Source organism: Lissotriton vulgaris, chromosome 12 (genome assembly GCF_964263255.1).
Source record: "Lissotriton vulgaris chromosome 12, aLisVul1.2, whole genome shotgun sequence".
Classification (NCBI taxonomy): Eukaryota; Metazoa; Chordata; class Amphibia; order Caudata; family Salamandridae; genus Lissotriton; species Lissotriton vulgaris.
In genome coordinates this window covers 62,711,780-62,731,064 of record NC_141700.1, presented here as the reverse complement: position 1 = coordinate 62,731,064, position 19,285 = coordinate 62,711,780, and the positions used below count along the sequence as shown (strand labels likewise).

General features: G+C 47.6%; 1 protein-coding gene across 2 annotated transcripts in view; it reads right to left on the bottom strand.

Moving 5' to 3' along the window:
- TBXA2R (thromboxane A2 receptor) overlaps positions 1–18,019 on the bottom strand; it is a 222,278-nt gene extending 204,259 nt beyond the window's left edge. Inside the window, exon 1 of one of the 2 annotated variants that reach the window (XM_086947115.1) lies at positions 17,971–18,019. The gene's annotated coding sequence lies outside the window, so the exon portion shown is untranslated. Of the gene's footprint in view, positions 1–17,638; positions 17,764–17,970 lie in introns of those variants that run through there. The other variant, XM_086947114.1, reaches the window with a different exon arrangement.
- Positions 18,020–19,285: the final 1,266 nt, after the last annotated feature.

Genomic DNA, 19,285 nt, shown 5'->3' with positions numbered 1-19,285 from the left:
AGCCTTATTGAATTAAGTGAAATCCTTTGCTTGATTATTACGAATGATTTTAGAAAATGTAGATTTTATAGGCTGATGAATTGAGTTTTAAAAGTATATTTATATTGTGTTTTATAGTGTGTATTTTTGCATTTGCATTTTATCCTGTTTTAAGAATCCTTGTTTAAAAGATTAAGGTCTAATAAGCATATTTTTTGTAACTGAGAAAAAAGCATGAGGCAATATACAACATACAATGCAATATACAAAACAGAAATTATAATAATACACTGCAACAAAGCCTAATGCACCAAACCACCACAAATCACTGTAAAATAATACACCATTCTTTTTAGGAAGAACTCGGTTGTTCTTTGTCTGACGGAGTATTATGTTACAGTGATTTGTGGCAGTGTGGCGCAGAGCCTCACCTGCTTCCAGGCCACCCCAAAACAGACCCACGGAACTTTCTCCTGCCGCACCTGCAGCTTCACCTGCGACAGAACCACCAAACCTCCAAGGACTGGACCCAACCACCTCCGCTGCATACTCCTCAACACCCGCTCCGCACGCAAACACACAGTCGAGCTCTGGGATCTGCTCAACACCTCCGCCCCAGACGTGGCCTTCCTGACCGAGACCTGGTGGAACGACTCCTCGGCGCCCGACATCGCCATAGCCATCCCGGACAGCTACAAGATCACCCGCAGGGATCGCGCCAATGGAACCAGAGGAGGAATAGCCATCGTCCACAAGTCCACCCTCAAGGTCGCCACCCAAGCAGAAGTCACCCTCCACACCGCCGAACACCTGCACTTCCGGATAAACACCGACCACAACACCACCCTCAGAGGAACAGTCATCAACAGATCCCCTGGACCACGGGCTCAGTTCAGCGACTACATCGCCGACCTCGCCAGAACCCACGCACTCGCCTCCACGGACTACATCCTCCTCGGGGACCTGAACTTCCACCTCGAGAACAACAACGACGCCAACTCCGCCACCCTGATCGACAACCTTGCCAACCTCGGCCTCAAACAACTCGTCACCGCACCCACCCACGCCGCTGGCCACAAGCTGGACACGTCTTCTCCCCACGTCGCCTTCGACCACACCACCGAACTACACTGGACCGACCACCGCTGCATTCATTTCACCTTCAAGAAACCAACCACGCACCACCGCCTCCAACAGCTGCCTCGCCGCTGCTGAAGCAAAGTCACCGAAGACCTGCTGATCACCACCTTCGACCAGAACCCACCCACCGACCCCACCAACCCAGACGCCGCAGCCCGCACCTCAGACAGTGGATCGATGACTGCGCCAACACCCTCTCCCCGCTCAAGAAACCCTCCAACAGAGACGCCAGCAAGAGAGCCACCTGGTTCACCAACGAGCTCCAGACCTCCAAACGCGCATTCCGGAAACTGTAGAAAATATGGCTCCACGAACGCACACCGGACAACCACGCAGCCCACAAGGACGCCACCCGCAGACATCACCACCTCATCAGATTAGCCAAGAGATCCTCCTTCAAAGACCGCTTGGATAACAACGCACACGACAGCAAAGAGCTCTTCAGCATCGTAAAGGAACTCTCCTACCTCAGTCCCAATGCCAACGACATCCCGCCCTCACAAGAACTGTGCAACTCGCTGGCCATCTTCTTCCACCGCAAGATCGCTGACATCCACGACAGCTTCAACACCACAACCGCCCCGACTACACCAGACTCCACCTACCTGCGAACACCACCAGCGCCATCCGCCTGACCTCCTGGTCCAACGTCAATGACAACGAGACACGCAAGGTCACGAACTCCATCCACTCAGGATCTCCGTCAGACCCGTGCCCACACCACATATTCAACAAAGCAGACGCAGCCATTGCACCCCAACTACGGAAGGTCATCAACCTCTCCTTCGAAACAGCGACATTCCCGGAAAGCTGGAAGCACGCCAAACTCAACGCCCTCCTCAAGAAGCCCAAGGTGGGCCCCAAGGACCTCAAGAACTTCCGGCCCATCTCCCTGCTCCCGTTCCCGGCAAAGATCATCGAGAAAATCGTCAACAGGCAATTGGTCCGCCACCTGGAAGACAACAACATCTTGGACCCGTCCCAGTCCGGATTCAGACAAAACCTCAGCACCGAGACAGCCCTCATCGCCGCCACAGACGACACCAGGCGCCAACTAGACAACGGCAAAACATCAGCCCTCATCCTCCTGGACCTGTCGGCCGCGTTCAACACCGTCTGCCATCGCACTCTAAAGACATGCCTCCTAGAAGCCGGAATCCAAGAGAAGGCCCTTGATTGGACCACGTCCTTCCTCTCCGGCAGAACCGAGAGCGTCCGCCTCCCACCCTTCCGATCCGAAGCCACCAACATCATCTGCGGCGTCCCCTAGGGCTCATCCCTCAGCCCGACGCTGTTCAACATGTACAAGGCCCCCACGCACAAGTGGCCCGCCAGCACGACCTCAACATCATCTCCTGCGCCGATGACACCCAGCTCATCTTTCTCCCTCACCAAGGACCCACACACCGCCAAAACCAACCTCCACGAGGGAATGAAAGCCGTTGCCAACTGGATGAGGAGCAACCGTCTGAAACTGAACCCAGACAAGACGGAGGTACTCATCCTCGGACCCACCCCCTCAGCCTGGGACGACTCCTGGTGGCCGACCACACTGGGTACAGCACCAAAACCCACCGACCATGCACGCAACCTAGGATTCACCCTCAACTCCTCCCTCTCCATGGCTAAGCAGGTCAACACCGTCTCCTCTGACAACACCCTCCGCATGCTCCGCAGGATCTACAAGTGGATCCTGACCGAAACAAGAAGAACGGTGACACAGGACCTCGTCAGCAGCAGACTGGACTACGGCAACGCACTCTACGCAGGAATCCCACCCAAACACCTACAAAGACTACAACGCATCCAAAATGCCTCCGCCCGACTGATCGTCAACGTCCCCCGCCGCAGCCACATCACCCCCCACCTGAGAGACCTACACTGGCTCACCGTTGACAAGATGCTCACCTTCAAGATCCTCACCCACACACACAAAGCACTCCACAACTCCGGACCAGCCTACCTGAACAGCAGACTCAGCTTCTACACCCCCACGCGCCAGCTCCGCTCCGCCAGCCTCACCCTCGCCACTGTCCCCCGCATCCAACGAACGACCTCCGGTGGCAGATCCTTCTCCTACCCCGCCGCCAAGACCTGGAACACCCTCCCCACCCACCTACGGCAGACCCAAGACCTACTCGCCTTCAGAAGACACCTCAAGACCTGGCTCTTCGAGCAGTAGCAGCACCACCCCCCCCCCCCACCGGCCCCCCCCTCCGCGCCTTGAGACTCTCACGGATAAGTAGCCCGCTCTACAAGAACTCTGATTGATTGGTATTCTCTCAATAAAACTCAGTGGCGCTTGTTTTTGGCAGAGAGGTGCTACATATAAAACTGAAAATAAATAAAGACATCCCTAAGGCTGATATACAAATATTAAGATTAATCCGGTGGAATGGCCCCCTCGCTGCTAACGCCCTAAAAGGTCATTAACCGTCCTGACCAGTCCACTAGTCCAAGTAAAGGGAAGTAATAAGTTATTACAAAATCTCATCATAGGCTCACCTTATTAAATACATTAGCATCCCTATTTTCACATTGACTCATAATATACGTCCATCTAATCTTCTTCTATATAAATAGACAATTAATAATTAAAATTGTGTGGTGTTCTTGTTGAATTTTTTTAACCCCTCCCCTGCTGATGACGGAACCGCTCCGTCATCAGCTGCGGTGGCACTGTGCTGATGACGGAGCGGTTCCGTCATGGCCCGCCCACCGCTCATGCGCGGCGCAAATTCCTCTCCTGCGCTGAGCGTTCTATTGAGCGGGCGGGGCAATGACGGAACCGCTCCGTCACAAGCACAGCGCAACCGAAGCTGGTGACGGAGCGGTTCCGTCACCAGCATGCGCCCGCCGCTCTCCCGCCCCGCCCCCTTAGCACTGCGGCGGAATAGCCGCAGCAGTGAAGGGGTTAATTTAGATACAAATAGATACATTTTGTAAGAAATTTGAGGTAGAATCATAACCTGGCAGCCTCGGTATTCATGAGATAAAGAGACAGGAAGTGTAGGGGGTGGAAGACAGAGGCAGGAGGTGGAGCCAAGACCAGGCAGCCTTGGTATTCGTGAGATAAAGAGAAAGGAGGTGTGGTGGGTGGTGGGAGAAGGAGGTGGAATCAAGACCAGGTAGCTTTATTCTTGGGCAATATAAGTCACTTGCACTTATTTTTTCTACAAATTAAGCACTCGTACCATGATAACTTTTCAGGACCGATATGGCACATAATGTCCCTACAATTAATCAGAATAGGAATTATTTACCAAGCCAACGTTATACTGAAAATGTGCCTGGGGCCGGGCCCTCCTGGACCGGCGTTGGACACCCCTGCTTTACATACAAAGGGCACATTGTCTTCCAGTGAACTTGAGACAAAAATATGTTTTCAAGAGTTCAGCTGTCAGGGAAGGCACTGCCCGGACACTGCCACCTACCTACCGGAGACTCAAATTACCATTTGGGGAGGAGAACATGGTGGAGAGGGGCTCATGCAATTCAATTTTAGATTGTATAGCCTTGGAAGAGAAGTGCTATGGTGCACGGATGTAAGTTTACTTTTGTGCACACCTGTCTTTGAGTAAGTTTGAAACCCAGAACTTGAGCCGGCAGACTCGCTCCAAGTTAGAGGCAGCTTGAGCATGAAAGGGTTATCTCTCGCCTCTCTGAGCACTGCATTTGCTTCACTAAATTCTCCCTTCCTTGCTTCAACCACTAGGACAGAAAGGGTCTAACCGGAAGGAAGTGATGCGGCAATAAATAAAGGAAGCAGAGTTTATAAAAGTTAAGACACGAAAGCGCATTTTTAAAAGGATCCACATTAAAAACAAGCATTTACAATGCAACGGTCTCGCCTTTTGAAAAGTTAGAGCTATTGGCATTGTAAATGCCAACATTTTTATTTATGTTTTGTTTTTGAAAACAGATAAATAAATGGCATTGTCATTTACAATGCCAATAGCTTAATCTCTCGCAAATGCGAGAGCTATTGCATTGAAGTAGAGAGAAAAGAGGTGCAGATGAGGTAAAGAGATGAGGCTCATACAGAGGAAGAGCGAGGGAGAAGTAGAGAATGGTGAAATAGGGAGAGAGAGACAGAGGTAAGACAGGTGTATTAAACGAGCGAGACATTGGAAGCAGAGAGAGTGAACGGAAACAGTGAAGGGGATAGAAAGAGAGATGAAAGCAAAGGGAGTGATAGATGGAGCAGAAGAGGCAGAGAGAGCATTGTAGAGAGAAAGAAATAAAATAATGGGAAAACGTGAGGGAAAGAGGACATCAATGAATAGAGAGACATAGAAGGCCAATAGGTGAGGTAAGAGAGAGGCTAATGCAAGCAAACACTCAGGATGTGGTAAACCAATGTGTGCTTCACAAATTATAACACGAGTAGAAAACTCATGGCTGTGCAAACATCATGCTTGACTCAGACAGACTGCCTGTAGCAAGGGTAAGAAACAATGCAGCCACCCTGCATAGGCAATAATGCAGGTGAGCACCAAGCAAGATCAGCCGATATGCCACACCATGAAGGGTTTAAAAACACACTAACCATCCACTGCACATGAATATATCCATTTTTTGTACAACTAAACAATCTGTTGCACCTGGGCTCATAGATCAGAAGAGTGGACAGGACATCCCTTGCAGGTGAGCACAAGCATTCCCTGGCAGCGAACACATGCACTAGGAGCATGGACAAACCATTCCTAGCAGGCAAGCACCATAACAGTTCAACCTGAATGACATCACAGAAGATGTGCATTGAAGGTGAGGGGAACACTGCAGTGAGGGGCCAGAGAACATCTTCCAGGGCTGTGAACATTCTCAGCTTAAAAACGGAACTGCTGTGCACGGAGACTTTATTTGGGCTAGGTGTATAGGGCACACAGAACTCTTCGACCCTGCATCTCCAGCATGAGCACCGTGCAAAGAGGGTGAGTGTATGAATGATAGAAGTGGCAGAGACATATCAATCCATCAGGAGTTGGTAAAGCACAACTACGCACCGGTCAGGGTCTGAAGGCACTGGGTCACCCCCTCACATGAGCTAAATGACGGGTACAGACAGGCCATGCCAATGTTAATTGCGAGTTTGTGCATCATGTCTGGGGCTTGTGTGGATATGCACATACAGCATGTAACCGATGGATCAAAGTAAGATCGCCCACAAGGATGGGGATGAGAGCAAGCACAATGTAGGTAAAAAATCTTTATCTGAGCAGTTAAGTATAACCATTGGAATTCAGAAAATAGGTTAAGGAGGACGACAAATGTAAGTCAATTCATCAAGGCATTTGTCACAATTATAACACCAGAAAAGAGCTAGGATTATAAAGTCCTTGGCATCGAGGAAATAAATTCTTACACAGCTAAAAAATAAAAACACATACAACAACAATTGGTGCTTACCTCCTCTGAATCCGGCTTGGATATTCCTTCCCTGATTTTCATTGTAATATTCCAGATGAAAGATTTTCTTCTCGAATGTATGCGACTGTGCAGAGTTTGGGGGACAGACAAGGCACATACACACAGCCCCCAAGCGCAATTTTTGACAGAGGGAGACCGAGACAGAAACAGGCAAAAAAGGTTATGGTTACCCTCTCACTATGAAAACCGATGAGAGAATAGAATCCGCGTTCACCGCACTATCCCCTGTTGAAGATCAGTCCAGGAAGATAGAGACGAAAAGAAGCAAGGGAAACACGGCACAACTCCCTAGCTCCTAATAAGCAGCCCAGATACACACGGCAAGCAGACAGACAGACAGACATGAAAAGAGCCCTGAAAGCAGCGAATCTTAATCCAAAACCACCCTAAAAGTAACACAGTGACATACTGCACAGTGCGATCTGTAGACCCGGAATCTGATTTGGGAGTGAGGAAGCATGCTCAGTGATATTTTTGTTCGCAGCCCTCAGAGCCGGCTCATTACCAAGATGCTGTTTATATGCGCATGAGACATGAGACTGCCTGGGAAAGGTGGATGTAGTGAATACGGTGCAGCGTGTTCCACGTGCGAGGCACAATAAATTTAGCAGAGTGACAGAAACAGGCCTCAAGCCCAAAGGCAATTTGTAGTGGGTCCCCAAAAATTGACCCTGCCACCAAACACAGCACCTCCCCCGCTACCGGCCCACGCTCGCCACAACAGAAATGTAGTCTCCTATACCTCTGCCCCGGCCCCTATCCCCACTCCCACACATAAAATAATGCCTTTACCCCCGTATCCATGGGATCCCTTTTCTCTGACTCCCAAGTCGCAGGGATTTCTAAACTCTTTCTTCAGTGGTATGGTGCATCTTGCACATTATCAAGGGCTCTCTTCTTTCCCAATCCAGCGTCAATAGGTAATCCTGTTGTGTCTGTGTACTGACGAACAGATTTTATACTGGGATACACAGGACTGCAAGTCCCAGATAGCATCAGACTTGCCTGGTTGAGGTTCTGAAACATGCGCATGGGAAACAGAAGAACTCTTCTACGAACTCAGACTACCCGTCCCCAAGCTCCCACCAGAAAGCAGGACTTTCTCTCTCACTCACCTTTCCTTTTGTTGGCTTGAACGTCATTTGTACTGTCAGAAAGGGCCGGGAACAGAGATATCGCTAGCCCTCAGTTTCAGCTACCGTAAACAGCACTCCACGTCGCACAGAATGTATGTCAACTTGCCAGCCACGGAGCTTGAAGGGATAAGTAGTTCTAGCGGTCTCCTTCTGTCAGTGTCCGAGAAGGCAAGTAAAAAGCGGGAGTGTAATAAATAACACGCGTCCTGCAGAATTTCGGGGATCGGGACCTAATTACGCGGCTATTCTAGTCACAAAAATAGTAGAACACAATACATGCATTTAATTATAATAAACAAATCCGGTACAGTCAAAGTTTCTTGTTTTCTGAAACACATTGCGGCGCATAAATAAAACAATTATAGATGTTTTCTCTACTGAACAAGACAAAGCAGTTTGGGGAGCTTCTTATGCGCTGTGAGTTAAACCCCTAAAGAGGCATCGAAGCGCATTAGTGCTTTGCAATTATAGGGGAATTCATGCGGTCCGATGTTTTGGAATAGATTAGAGAGAGTTTCAGGAAAAAATGCAGGGGAAATTCATTTCCTGATTGATTCGGATTGAAGAAAAACATTGATTCAGCCTGCTCTTTCCTGCAAAATCGGTTGAAAAAATATACTTTCCTGAAGGAGCCTCCTCGGTCACCTGATGCAACAAAGAAGAACTCGGTGGGATTTAAAGGAACATTGGGCAAAAAGTCAAAACAGATAAGTTCGAAAACAATGTGACTCCTCGTTGTAAAACGTCAATTATTATTTAACAGTTTTTATTTTATTTTATTTTACCTTAACAGTGGAGCACAGTGCCCAAGCATCAATCGGTAACAGGGTACTCGCCGTAAAGGAGGAGAGCCAAAGATATGCAAGAGAGTTGTACAAACTAGTGGAGGCGTGTCTGAGAAGCGGGCAAGGTCTGGCTGTCAGCAACACAGAAAAGGGACAAACAGGCAACTTCCAGGCACGCATGAGAATGAAGGCGGTCCTTTTGTGTAACGATCGTCATGAAAGTGGTGCATCTTGTCTTGTGCTCGCCGGTTTAGTTCTGCGTCAAAACTGAAATGAAGCACTTATATACCCAGGTATTGTAAATGTCCGTGTAATTTTCTAATTTTTGATTCTGTTGTTCAATGTAAATTTCAAGCAAAATTACAACATGTAGCAAATGCAACATGTTTTTGTTCTTGCTCATAAATTCACATTAATTGCATTAAACAGATAAACGTCGCAACGTTTGCTTTCTTACCGGTAGATCTGTATTGACTGGGCTTGGTATCTAGTTCTTCCAAGATGGTGGCTTTTGTAGCGTCCTTTCAGTTCCGATGTAAGCCAATCGGAAGGAGCACAAACGAAAGGGGTGTGTGAAAGGGGGTAGACGCACTCTCCAATGAGTGTGCAAACCTTATTTGCATATAGCCAAGGAGCATTTTGGGAATGTAGGAATTCGCTTAAAACGCGATATCTTAATACTAATTATGTGTATATACATTTATAGGACAATTTCTTTGTCCATAATTTCAACTCTGCCCAGAAATCATTCATATATATCTGATAAGTACTCACTCTAACATTACTAGTTTCCTAAACATGAACCATATATACAAAATTGGACTTCTCTACGTTCGACACCGAAGAGATAGAGGAGCACCGCGGCCCACGAGACAGAGAGCGGAGCATGGAGAGGCAGGTAGGGAAAGGACCCGGAGAGAGCCTTAGCGAGAGAGAGGACAGCAAACTTTAGAGGCAGTTGAAGGGCGTGCACATTCTCTTTGAAGAGAGAGGATGTGTGCGCGTTCACGAGGTCTAATCTCGGCAGGAAAAGCAAGTGGCACGGAAGCGCACGGCCCATTAGATGCAGTCAAGGCGCGCTCACGAGGTCAAATCTCCAAAGGAGAAGCTCGTGACAGCCTGACTACAGCAGAAAAAGCTCGTAACAGTCTGATGTCCACAATATTCCCAGAAAAGCGGCAACATAAGTTGTCTCGCATAGACAGCAAAAGCTTCGCTTTTGCTTTCGTCTAGGCGAGACCTAAAAACTGTTAATACAATGCAGTCTACGAAGTTTAGGGGAACCAGAGGAACTGTCGACTCACTGTGGTGGCAGAGACTCGAGAAGTTCGTATGACTCATCCTGAGCTAAGCAGAGAAACAACATCAGACTAAAAGAACAAACCATCCAGAAGAGAAGGCACATCTGTGGTACCCTGTGGATTCGTGTAAAGTGCCTCGAAGAGATAGATGGGCGCTGTAGCCTCCATGTGTATCTGTCTCTCGCGAGGAGTCTAACCAGTGCAGACTTTTAAATGCACGATCTGGGCACGCCTCAATACTAGGAAAGCATCCCCATATATCACTTCCTGGGGGAGGCTGATGGAAGGGGTCTTTCTATACGGCTAGCCCTCCTCTGTGCTACATGCATGTTTTTCTCTTGTTCGTGTTACTTTCTTCATGAAAAGTTGGGTTCAGCATGAACTCCTCCAAAAATCTTATTAGAAAAGACATCTTCCTGACCCGGAAGAGTAACAGGCCTTGAGCATCTTCACAGCATGTCTATGTCTCAGTGGAAGGCATTATTTAAGGATGGGGGCAGGGATTCATTGGCACACCTGGTAAGGCACCTAGAACACAGGGTGCAGGGGAGCCACACGGACATGCATTAGTGTCGCGATACCATGCATAGATGAATTTGCATTTCTTGCACGCCCCTGCAAACAGTAGCGTGCTCACCGCCATTTGGGTCCTAGTGCAAAGAAGGAAACAGCCTCCCCTGGCTACTGTTTAAATGATAAAATACAGCAATAGTCAAGGTTCAGTCGTCCCCGGCACCACTGCACCTGCTGCACAATGGAGGTTAAGCCCCCGCTGCAGGCAGGCTAGCATGTGCACTGACCCAGGAGTCAGGAAATGGCAGAGTGAAAGGCAAGCAGACATGTGGCTTTCATTGGTGCAGCAGGTGCAGTGGCACCGGGGAAGAAGGAAGTGTGAGGCCTCCTGCACTCCAAATATAGGACCCAACCAAGGCCAGAAGATGCCATTTCCATGTTTGCAGCAGGGCCCCCGGTACCCTTGTTACATAACAGGAGGCAAGGCAAGAAAACCAGCTCGTTATTAATAATTTAAAAACACAAATACAGACCGCATTCTGCACAATAAACACCACCAGACCCACCCAGGCCTGCAATTTATTGCGCACTTCGAAATACGTGACCCGGTTAACAGAGTTTCTTCTATTAGTAGATGTGACTTACTTCTGTAGTAATCCCTGCTTACTTGCAAATTTCAGGAGTAAAGCAGCCGTTCTACAACAGTAAGACGATATATGATGGTTACAAACCAGTAGGACACAGCAACATGTTTGTGAATCGAGCTCCTTGTCTCCAGGTTTACACGTTAACTCAGTACAACTGCCCCCTATTCTTACCTTCTGCATCAATTTTATTTAATTAATGGATAACACAGACACATCTTGAATACACCACAAACTCCCAAAGAAAGGCCCTCGTTAAAGAGTTTGAAAACAGACGAGAACCGAGAGACGACAATAAACCAGTGCACATTTCAACACGGATCTCGAAGGTTAAAATAGAAAACTAGATATGATATAAAAATTAAAATGACAGAAGATGAAAGAAATTAAGAGTGCATTCCTCTGCTCCAGACCCCTGACTCCACACCCTGGATGTAGCTGTGTCCAGCTGGGAATACATTGCTGGAAAAAGCAGGAGGAAACAGCAGACACCAAATTTGTGATAACCCCGACGTTATCCTATAACGGCATGCGTGTGTGTGTGTGTGAGTGTGTGTGGTGTGTGTGTGGGGGGGGGGGGGGGGGTCGACTATTCATACAGCGTCTTAGGTTTTCTATTGCCACCTTTTCAATAGCCACATGGCTATTCCTACTCGGCTGCTGGCTAACACGTCAAATTTTGAATAAACATTTATAGAAACGAGTGGCTCCAAGGATTGGCCTGCTGCTGTATTAATGTAACACGTGCATCTGTTTGTCATTACTGTTGACCCTTTGTTACTGAGTTTAATCCTCCTGCGCACACTCGAGTTTCAGATTTGTGTTGGCTTCGGTTTCCCCACTTCCTCCTTCTTAACCACTAGACACTAAAGCTTTTAAGAGAACTTGTAAACTGCACTTTCTTTGCTCGTCATCTCCGCGCAGTGCTTGTTTATTTTAGATTGTGATGTGTGCTGGACCTGACAGTTCCACATACTACAGGGGATGTGATCAAATGGTAAATTCTTATCCTGCTTGTGTGATCCTGGGCAAATTGTTTGTAATCTGTGTACCTTAGACTCTCAGCTGCCAAAACTAGTAGTGCCTCGAATCAAGTTCACCCCAAGTCGTAAGAGCCATATTAAAAGACTAGCTATTCGAAAGCCCACGGAAAAAGCTAGTCTTTTAATATGGCTCTTACTACTTGGGGTGAACTTGATTCTAGGCACCCCCTCTGACAGCCTTGGCCATTCGTTAGGACTTACTATTTTTTCTTATCCAGACTATATGCAAGTTAGTACCAAGCAGAATGGTTCCAATGTCCCTCAATAAAGGGTGGGGGGGTGTCTTTACGTAGGTTTTGTGAAAGCGCTCGCATGGCGCAAAGCAACTCAATGCATTCATTTTAAAAGCCAAGGAGCACAATTTGCACAGCACTGCACGAGCGCCCGCGTCACCCTTAGTGGATAACCACCCAAACTTGAACTACCGTCTTATGGGAAACATCCTTTAAGACGCAACTTTTACCACGCAGTACCTTTACAACGCAGGTTTTTCAACGCAAGTCATTACAACGAATTGCGCGGGGGGCACTATAGGATAGGTAATAGTTTAATTTACTATCCAACACCTTCCCTACTATCCACGGGGGCTGGAGTTGGAATAGTAAATTAAACTATTCACTATCCAGCACCCCAAAACGCAAGTCGTTGTAACGACTTGCGTTGAAAAACCTGCGTTGTAAAGGCATGCGTGGTAAAAGCATGCGTTGTAACAACGTACATCCCCGTCTTATCCATCTCCAGTTGGAAGACCAGCTCTCTGAACATGAACTCCAACGAAAAGCAGGTCTTGGTACTTGGTAAACCCCATGCCATGGACTTCTACCTGGTGGCCATCAGCTTTGGGCGACCACCTGCAGCAGCTTCCAAGGTCACCAGTCTTTGCGTTGTGATCGATCCTGATTTTTATGCGTTTTTTTCTGTTAAGTCAGATGGTCTTTACTTGTTTTCGACATCTCAAACCCCTCCATGGGAGTATTCCCTCCTTCACCCTGATCACCATGGGTTAGGTGGCTCAGGCTACAGTATCTACCCACTTAGACCAAGTCAACTCCCTTTACCTGGTTCTCCTTCAGCATCTTCTTCCCTTGCTCTCAATTTTTAAACACCACGTCGCTTGGCCTGTCCAATGGCTATCCAGGTTTTGTCCCATTTCTTCTCACTTGATCAAGCTGCATTGGCTCCTGTTCACGATGGACATCGCCTTTAACGGGGACATCGGGAATATAATGGTCTCTTCTCCCAGTGCTGCATCTCTAACAATCGCCAACAATGGGCGTTCCAGAATGTTCCTTTGTTCGATGACGTCACCTTGGGTTTTGAGATGTACTGTGACATATTTCAAAGGAAACCCTTTTTAAGGCGCTTTATTCATACCATCATGCTATTTCGGCCAGAGGTCCTGTTTTCCTGCTAGAACATGGCTTTCCACTTCTCTCGTGGGCCTTAAGGACCCTAAATTCAGTTACATTCGCATCGGTGGCGGGTCACTCTCTGTCATCACCCCAAAACTATGGCACTGCACTTCCGTTGCCTCACAGCCAATCAAACTTGAGAGAATGACTGAAAACCGGGCCTGATCCGCATCTAGTGCCCTCCTCCGCTGTTTCATCTAGCTTAGCTCTTTCTGCACCAGTACACCCTTTAGGAATTTGTGCGCCCAATTAAAAGTTCATTTGTTTCTTCATACATCAGCCAATAAATGGTGGATAGTGAATTATTTCAATATTAACTTTTCTACAATCGCCTGGAATATTTTGACCAACGTTTAAGCATCCAAGGAGCCTGATTGTCCTCTAACTTTTTCTGTACCTAGCCGGCAGATCCTAAAATGTACATGTCAAGGGCCAAATAAAATGAGTCTAACATTAAGAGAATATATCAATCTATGGGTCAAAAATGGATGTCTAAATACAAGGGAGACATAGCCTAGTCCCAGATAAAAGATGGTGAGATGCTAAAGGTGAAAAACAGATAAGCAGGTTACTCAATATGCTAGTGCTTAATTTGGGCCGGTGGTTGCAGGTGGAGGGAACCAGCTCCTATTTTGTATCACTGGGATTTAATTTTTAGCATCTGCTTCGGACCCAGATAAAGCAGAAATGGACAGATAAAGAGGCATGAGGTGGAATCAAGACCCGGCAGCCTCGGTATTCATGAGATAAAGACACAGGAAGTGTAGGGGGTGGAAGAAAGAGGCATGAGGTGGAATCAAGACCAGGCAGCCTCAGTATTCATGAGATAAAGAGACAGGAAGTGTAGGGGGTGGAAGAAAGAGGCATGAGGTGGAATCAAGACCAGGCAGCCTCAGTATTCATGAGATAAAGAGACAGGAAGTGTAGGGGGTGGAAGAAAGAGGCATGAGGTGGAATCAAGACCAGGCGGCCTCGGTATTCATGAGATAAAGACACAGGAAGTGTAGGGGGTGGAAGAAAGAGGCATGAGGTGGAATCAAGACCAGGCAGCCTCAGTATTCATGAGATAAAGAGACAGGAAGTGTAGGGGGTGGAAGAAAGAGGCATGAGGTGGAATCAAGACCAGGCGGCCTCGGTATTCATGAGATAAAGAGACAGGAAGTGTAGGGGGTGGAAGAAAGAGGCGTGAGGTGGAATCAAGACCAGGCAGCCTTGCTTTTCGGCAACACCGGTATTTAGGAGTGCCGGTGGCATGCTCCTAAGGAAAACTGTGGACCCCTAGACTAAATTAATATATTTATTTATGAAAATTAAGCTCTATATTTACCCCAAATCACAGTAATCCGACACACACTTTCCAAAAGGTTTCTATTGCTCCCCAAAATGGACAAACAGACTCTTGTACGTAAAATAATGTACTATTGCACACACCACCAGAATACAGATTTGTATGGATCCGGAGTTGCACCCAATTCGTCCTAAAAATGTGTGTAGAGGAGATGACGAAAGCTAAACTCAGAGTGTAAGGCACCGGATCCATAGTGCCTGGCATTAAATGATTAAATAAAGGTTCTGCAATGACATCATTCTTTCACGTATACGCTTTATTTATTTAAAAAAAATAGAACCTGCCTCTCTGTATAAAGTCGACTCGATTTAAAAAAGATTTTCTTGTGATTTACTCGTATAACTCCTTGTTTACTCCTGAAATTAAGAAGTAAGTCAGCTGTAGTACACTTCCTCAATGCAAATCATCTATGAATCGAGCCCCGTGGTTTATAGAAGTTTACATTTTTAAGGTGCTGAATGTTTAAGACTGTTTTGGCAAGCAGTCGATTTGAAAACTCAACTTTTTCTTGCATTCTGTTTTTCGTTGTCATTCACATCTCAAGTGTTTTGAGGGTATTCAAATCAAACCACAAACCTTACACTGGAATTAACCTCGAAATGTGAACAGCTATGAGTAAGAGGCTTTATTTTTGTTTATATGTTCATGAAGAATGCGTCTTATCATCTAAAGTGGGTTGAATTGTTTTTTATTTTATGTGCCATTTCGGGAGGTTATTGAACATTCAATCCTAATGTTTTCAAGGCAAGGGAAGGGATGTATATACATTTAGACCGGCACATATGCACCCTCGGTTGATATCAATCAGCCCGTACTGATATACCTAAACCAATTAAATCAGAAAATAGACACGCAGGACCTTTTTTTTTAAAGTTCAAGCCATAAAACTTTTTATTATTATTCTCTTCTGTAAAAATATACTTGGTCAATACATGTTTCGCGAGTCAAGTGCTTCTTCAGGGCCACAGAATGTCTCTGCGTAACTGTACTGAGGAATACCAAGTTCTTGGCACTCAAAGGACTATTTCTGGTACGATTACTCATTAGCAGCCGAACCTAGTATCCAGCACCTTGGTGGATCCTTGTTTTATCTACTAATGAGTGATCCCACGGAGTGTGTTGTTTATAAGACATTATACGGTCTGGTAGAAGCGATTGACTCGTGAAACAAAAAAAGTCAAGACACTACGATAGCCAAGAACAAACTCTGGTGCAGCCCAACAGACCCAAGCATGGCTACTAACAGATGGCAAGAGTAGACCCTATGTGGCCCCCAAAAGACTAACACACAGAACTCAAGAAACCTCACATAGCCCAGGACTGACCATCATATAACTGTCAACAGACCCTCACATACTTGACAGACCCTCACACACTGCGATAGACCCTCACACGTACCTCCAGAGACCTTTATGGAGCCTACAACAGACCCTCTTATATAGCCCCCAAAAGACCCTCGCATAACTCACCAAACTCACACATACCTCAGCAGACCCTCACTGAGCCCAGAGAGACCCCCACATAGCTTAACACCCATACCTGAATAGACTCTCACATAACCCTAAGCAGACCTTCACTTAACCACAAGCAGACCTTCACATAACCCTCAGCAGACCTTCACTTAACCCCAAGCAGACCTTCACATAACCCCAAGCAGACCTTCACATAACCCCAAGCAGACCTTCACATAACCCTAAGCAGACCTTCACATAACCCTAAGCAGACCTTCACTTAACCCTAAGCAGACCTTCACATAACCCCAAGCAGACCTTCACTAAACCCTACGCAGACCTTCACTTAACCCCAAGCAGACCTTCACATAACCCCAAGCAGACCTTCACATAACCCCAAGCAGACCTTCACATAACCCCAAGCAGACCTTCACTAAACCCTACGCAGACCTTCACATAACCCCAAGCAGACCTTCACATAACCCCAAGCAGACCTTCACATAACCCCAAGCAGACCTTCACTTAACCCTACGCAGACCTTCACATAACCCCAAGCAGACCTTCACATAACCCCAAGCAGACCTTCACATAACCCCAAGCAGACCTTCACATAACCCTAAGCAGACCTTCACATAACCCTAAGCAGACCTTCACTTAACCCTAAGCAGACCTTCACATAACCCCAAGCAGACCTTCACTAAACCCTACGCAGACCTTCACTTAACCCCAAGCAGACCTTCACATAACCCCAAGCAGACCTTCACATAACCCCAAGCAGACCTTCACATAACCCCAAGCAGACCTTCACTAAACCCTACGCAGACCTTCACATAACCCCAAGCAGACCTTCACATAACCCCAAGCAGACCTTCACATAACCCCAAGCAGACCTTCACATAACCCCAAGCAGACCTTCACATAACCCCAAGCAGACCTTCTCATAACCCCAAGCAGACCTTCACTTAACCCTAAGCAGACTCTCTTACACAACCCTACGCAGACCTTCACATAACCCATGCAGACCTTCACATATCCCCAAGCAGACTCTCTTACACAACCCTACGCAGACCTTCACTTAACCCCCAGGCTAAGCAGGACCTCACACCGAACAAACGCCCATCACATCCCGGAAAGGTCTTGCATAGAGCCCTTAACAGACCCAGACTGACAAGCAAGCACCTGGAAACCTCTGAGTTTAGGCGCTGTAACTATGAAGCGTGGCCATCTTCCGACATCTGTCAACCCATCCATTGCTACCGTGTAAGGTGGCCTCCGAGGGGTGTAACTATAGCGCCGGATTCAAACGTGCAGGCAAAGCAAAATACAACGATGAGCAAAGAGAACACTTTACACAAAATGTCGAAAGGACAGAGAGTTCGTGCTGTTCACGAGCAGATGGAAAAGCGAGAGGACACTCGCCCAAAAACCAGGAGAAGGGAGAGAGTGCTGCGCCTACCTGAGCTGCCAGCGCCGGGTCCATTCAACAAGCAAGGGCTTTGTGGAGATGAGTCCAGGATCACACGGAGTGTCGGCGAGAAATTGAGGAGACCAGCGCCGCGGAAGTTCCCGTCGTAATCTCAGAGGCACAGCCACTAAACTGCTACACTAGCGTGCGTCTGTATTCATGATACCCCCTCTCTCTCTCCCACCCCCAGCCACTCCCCTCCAGACCCTTCCGCCACTCTCTGTTCTGGACTCAGACGGCGCAGACAGCAGCCCAGACCACCCGTCAGACACGCACGACCGCAGCATGAAAGACGCACGTGTGTTAAAAGGAGGAGCCAGTACCTTCTTTCCCTGGTCGGTGCTCACATCCCCAGAGGTCCCTCTCAGTGAGGGGAGGACAGGGGGGCAGGGCTGCGAGGAGGGCTGGCGCGCGCTGCTGGTGAAACACTGCAGCTCTGTGCTGCCTGCCTGGTGGCAGTGTGTGTATATATAGCCGGTGTTTGTCTGTGAGTCTGTGTGTCTGTGCGTGAGAGAGAGGGGGCGGTCTGTGATTAAGTCCGCTACCCCGGGACTTTCTGTCCTGCGCCCCTTGCCCAAACTGTCATGAAACAAGCGGGCATTGCAAAAACGCACCGTGTGCCTGAGTCAGGCTCGGTGCGAGCCCCGTCAGCCGGGGAGGGGTACAACTTAAACTGGAGGGCGGGAATGAGCTCCCGAAGTCAGGAGTGCCCCCCCCCCCCCCCACCCCTTGCCGGGATGAGCAGGCTCCAGGGCAGCCTTAGGAAGTGTGAGAGAAACCGCCGTCCTTCTCCCGGGAGCTGCTGTGTCCGGGAGATAAGAGGCATTTTAAAACAAGCACTGGCAAAGACCAGAGGTCTAACCTTTCACTGCAGCTTTTATGTCACGCTCATATTGCAGACAGAAACACAGGCGAGGGGTGAATGCATCACTCTTTGTGTCATGGGCTCGGTGCAGCCAGATGCAGTAACTCATCTTCAAACGGCACTTGTGCTGTGCTTAGAGCAGCAAGGCGCACAAACATAGTGCCAATATCGGCCACACGCCCAACCCGCAAACACAGCAATACCACAATAAAGAGCACACAAGACACAATGGTTGTTGGAGAAAACACTGCTGCAGGTTTATTTTGCATAAGAAATATGCCAGCATGGGGGGTCAACTTACGGGCGATCCAAGGGCAGGCAGCCCCTCTGCTGCCTACCCATCTGATGAGCCAAATTGCACTGTCTTTTAAGTCGTAACAAGGGAACCCAAGAGGTACCTAGGGACCATGATCAAATTAACTTTTTCAAAGAACAACGGTCCTTAGGATTAAGAACATGAACAATAGAATGAAATATAGACTGCAATCAGTACTTTATCAAACCATTTCAGTACCCAGCCGGGCCTGAAAAGCTTTATTCAAATATAAGCATCGATAGACAGGACCACCAGAGGGGTCCAATTCATTATCTGATAGGGTACAAGCCTGTACCTATCCAGAAAACACTCAAAAAAGGTTCAGGAGTGAGAAAATAGGAAAAGAAGAAAAAGGCAAAGAATATCAGGCAAGAAAGACGTGGGAGCCAACTGTCCCTTGCATTATTACAACAATTTAAAGCAAGCTGGGACAAACAATTACTGTAACAGAATTATC